This window comes from Nanorana parkeri, unplaced genomic scaffold (genome assembly GCF_000935625.1).
Source record: "Nanorana parkeri isolate BGI_ZX_2015 unplaced genomic scaffold, ASM93562v1 scaffold2761, whole genome shotgun sequence".
Classification (NCBI taxonomy): Eukaryota; Metazoa; Chordata; class Amphibia; order Anura; family Dicroglossidae; genus Nanorana; species Nanorana parkeri.
The window spans coordinates 78,593-83,800 of NW_017309029.1; positions in this window are offsets into that span (position 1 = coordinate 78,593).

Consider the following 5,208-nt stretch of genomic DNA (forward strand, 5'->3'; position numbering starts at 1 on the left):
GGGGGCCCGCGCAGTACGAGCGTCCTCGGCTCCCTCTGGCGCACGCGCAGTACGAGCGTCCTCGGCTCCCTCTGGAGCACGCGCAGTACGAGCGTCCTCGGCTCCCTCCGGAGCACGCGCAGTACGAGCGTCCTCGGCTCCCTCCGGAGCACGCGCACGACGGACATTGGCTCCTCCCCCTGGCGCACGCACACTGGCTTCTTAAGCGAGGGTTAAACGAACCATCGGCGTCCAACTGTTGGTAACAGTGAACGCTGACGATTCACCCTCTGCCAACACTGACCCCACTCAGGACCTGTGAGTATCGCCCACAGATACCTACTACTGGAACCCAGGATCTTCACCAATTCAGCAGACCCTCCAACAACCAGGACTATCCAGGGAGGATTCCTGACCAGCCAGCTTCTGGACTGCTAAACCCCATGAGTACTGATTAACCCTCAAAGGACACTGTGCTCTCTTCACCGAGAAGCACCCAATCGCAAATATTCCAGTGACGCCGCAGGGTGCACTGGCCAATGATCTCCATGTACTATAAAGCTCACCATTCTAAATAAGATAGTAACTTAGTACAACCTTGAATGACTTTTCTCATATACTGGTAATACCGATTGCATTGCACATATACTGTCATTACCTATTGCAGTACTCTTATACCTGTTGCATTACGCCTATACCATCTAATCTATTGCATTACTCATCCAGTTACCTTAGAGTGCTACGTGCTACATACCACCATACCATTTACGGTTACATGATGTTAAGGGTCACATACACATCTCTAATCAATTGAGTGTTATAAGTGACCCACCACTGACTAAACCGTACGCATCCCCGCAGTTGCGATCCAACCCTTGCCTTGCAGAGGAGCTTACACTTGTATTCTAAAAGGTAATGTTCTGTAGGGACAAATCTATAAATTTGCCACTTTATAGATAACTGGTTCGGCCTCATCTGGATTAGGCGGTCCAGTTTTGGTCACCAATCCACAGAAAGGATGTTCTTGAACTGGAAAGAGTCCAGAAAAGTGCAACTAAACAAATTAAGGGGCTGGAGGACCACAGCTATGAGACACGGCTACAAAACGTAAACATGTTCACCCTGGAAGTGAGGAGATTAAGGGGGGACATGATTCTGATGTACAAGATGTTCAATGGTGATGGCAACATCCGCAATAAACTTTTTACGGTAAACGCCGTAACAAAAAGACTAGAGGCCACCACCTAAAACTGATGGAGAAAAGATTTCAGCACAAGGGGCGTAGGGGGTTCTTCTCAGTTAGAGCGGTTAAGGTCTGGAACTCTCTGCCACAAGCAGTGGTATCAGCTGAGAGTGTGGAATTAAAAAAACTTTGGACGATTTCCTTCAGAGACCGTAACATACATGGGGTACAGGTGCACATGAGAATAAGATCACACATGAACTCATACACATGTAGATGCACATGCATACACGCAATAGGTTGGACTTGATGGACCTGTGTCTTTATTCAACCTCAAATACTATATTACTATGAAGCCATATTGTCACGGATCGGGGTTTACGGTATAAACAAAAATCAGGTATGTGGTTAAGTATAAACCACATACCTGATTGTATCTAATACACTGGCAGGGACACTCAGAGAAAAGGGTCCAAGCAGTGTAGGCTGACGACTCCCAGAGCTGGAGTACACACAGGGAACAGAGCAGGGGAACTGAATGAGGCAGTGGAAGACAGAATAGGCGGGTAGGACAAGGTACCGGGTAGGGTGCTGCAATGCTAGGTAGGTGGCATGGGGGTCCCCCAGGATGTGGAATCTAAGGGCCAGCCTGGGGTTCACCAGAGCTCCTGATGGTGGAGATGGGCTTGGCTGAGTGCTGACCCCAGGTCACAATCCCTAGGTCCACCCAACTCACCTAACAGCCAAGAATGGTTGAGAAGGCCAGAGTTCTGGACAGGTTGCAGACACACAAACAAAGGTCAGGGACAGACGGAGGACCAGGACTTCCAGGGACAATCTGAAGACTGGGATCACCATGGGCAAGTCAACAGTCAGGACACAGATAAACTTCAAGGGAATCAGGTTGAATCACAAACAGGGGCTCAGCATCTAGCTTAGGAGAGCGTTGCTCGGGCCCCGTGCCGTTCGCTGACCTGGGTTTAAATAGAGACAGGAAGAGGGCGGATCCACAGGATTGGCCACAAGCAGACTGCACTGATTGGCCGAGAAGCTGCATAAGAAACAGCAGGAGAGGTTGTCCGATGCCTAAAGCTGCCAGACTGGTGCAAGGGTGAGTCAGGTTCAGAGCACATGCCTGGAGGACTACAAGCACCAGCACAGCCCTGCAGAACCAGGGGCAAGAGGTATGTATATACTTGTAACTACAAGGAACTGCAAGTCTGCAGCTGAACTGTGACACGTATCACCTGTGCGCTCCTCATACAGTGGTTGTTAAGAGGCCAACAACAGACCACTCTACAAATTTCCTGTCGGGATTTGTGAACATAATGACAGGACAAAGTCTTTAGATGAAATGTAGATTGAGGCCGCCATATGGTATCCCGCATACAGGAAATGCGTCAACCTCCTGATGATCACTTCATGTTAAGTTCAAACAAGCTGAATAGAAAAACAAACATCATTTCCACAAACTGAAGGGTCACTCCTACAACAAAATGATATTTAAAAATGACAATTATATGGCTCACCGAACCCCCGGGTAACCCTTTACATGCTAAACAAGCACACCAAGTTCAAAATCCAAATTGTGTGGCTCAGAGCTCAGACACTGGCACTATGCATGAATACACAACAACTGGGATGATGGGTAACGCAGAGACCATGTTACTACCACCACCACCTCTTCAAGTACAGCAAGGAAAAATGTGAGAAAGTACTCACCACTGATGTTACTTTGCCATAACAGAGCCTCTATTTACTGTATGCTTGAATTGACACTTTTGGAAGTGTCGGAACATACAGGTTCCACCACCAGATGATGAAGACACTTTCATTATGTAAATCGGAAAACACAGAGATGTTGGCAGGGATGGTATCCTCTAAAGTGGGCACTGCACGGAGGTAACCATGCTACCAACATCTCTCCATTTCCCATTAACATAGCAAGAGAGTCTTTAGTATGTTTGTGTGACACATTTTATCATTCAATGGATTCTTCCTGGTGGTAAGCCCTGATCAAGTCACTTTATTTTACATAAAAGTAACATTGTTTATAAACATTGATCAGAGGGGAGATAGAGAGATACAAAGTAACATTGTTTATATACATTTTGTATTCATCTGCATATCATGTATCATATTAAAGCAACCAAACAGGGAAAACGTTTTATTGGGGTTTTTTAATACACTGGGGGAAATTTATCAAACCTGGAGCAGACAATCTGGAGCAGTTGCTTATGGCAACCAATCAGCTTCTCTCTTTTTCATTTTCAAATCTTAACTGAACAAACTGAAGACAGAAGCTGATTGGTTGCCATAGGCAACTGCTCCAGATTGTGTCTGCTCCAGGTTTGATAAATTTCCCCCAATGTGTTTTTATTTAACCCTTGTTAACTCTCAGACCCCATTCACACTGAGCGACATGCAAATCGTGCGACTTTGAGCGACATTGAGCGACATTGAGCGACGAGCGACATTGAGCGACGTTGAGCGACGTGTCGCGCGATCTTCCTATTGGGCTGTATGCAATCAGGAGCAATATCGCTCAAAATCGCTCTAAAAAAGGGTCATGTAGAAGCGACAAGCTACCAGCGACGAGCTACAAGCGACATTGAGCGACGAGATGTGAACAGCTACATTGAATTGTATTGGTGAAGCTACATAGAGCGATATAGTGCGGAAATATGAGCGATATCGCTACAAAAATCGCGCGATAAATCGCTCAATGTGAACGGGGCCTTAGGTTTACCCTAAATGTCCCTAACTCACTCCTCCTTCCCCTTCTCCTCTTAATTAGTATTTTCCTGCTTTTTTCTGTATTATTTCTATTTTCCTCACCATTACAATGAAAACTGCATTGCTTTTATCCGTCTCGTTCGGTAATTTTATTAGTGTTGCATGAAAAAGAGCACAAGATTGAAAAGAAAAGTCTTTTTTTTTGTATTGTAAATAACTTATCAAGTCTTTGTAGCAGAATGATACATTTAGCGTCCTTGTAAATGGGACAAATGATAGACTCCAATGTAACCTTTTCATTTACAGTAACAATATTTGTTCTTAAACTAACACTCATCAAAGTAGAAAAATTAAAGGTGTTTTTTTTTGTTTTGTTCTGATTTTTGTTCATGGATTGCATTAAAAAAATAAAATAATGTTTGCGAAACAATATAACGAGAAGAAAGCCTTGTTGGTCCTAAAACAAGAAATGAGTATTACTTTATCTTAAAGTGACATTGAACCCTCAGATTTGTTAACATAAACCAATACTGTAATGTGCGCCTCACTGTACTCCATGGTTGTTTCCCTTCTCTTTGCTGCTCTTCCTTTTTAATCTGTATCTGTTCTCATGCTGGGGGAGAACTTCTGTTTTGCAGCAGACTGCCTTGTCTCAGCAATGGATACACGGTGTCTGTGTGCAGGTTTGTATAGGCTGTAACCTGAGCCAGCACTACAGGAAGAGGCAGTCAGCTGCAAAGGGAAGTTCTCCCCCAGCATGAGAAGACATGAGGATTTAAAAGGAAGAGCAGCAAAGAGAAGGGAAACAACCATGGATTACAGTAAGGCGCACATTACAGTATTGGTTTATGTTAACAAATCTGAGGGTTTAATGTCACTATAAGTGGTGACAAAGTTATTGCTGAATTAAGAGGCCCATGGCAGAAATGTCAATTGCTCTGCTACCATAGGGGGTGTTCGGAGGGGTGCACAGGGGGTGAGGGGGGTGCACAGGGGGTGAGGGGGGTGCACAGGGGATTTCTAGGAGGGGAGCTGACCTGGTACTGCGACGCTGCAATATACTGTCTTTGGGTTCCGATACACTTTAAATTCGTCCGGCAGCAGAAGACTAACAAGAACAGTGATCAGCATTCATCTCGGATACACACGACGGACAATCATGGAAATGATAATTAGATTTTTAGCATGTCGGTAAAATCAGCTTACAAGGTCGTCCGTCCCCGTGTAGATGTAACGGCTGTAGGAAGAGGGAGGATGGCGGTGACGCGGTCGGCGCAGTCACAGGGCAGCATCGGGTATTTCTGCCAGGG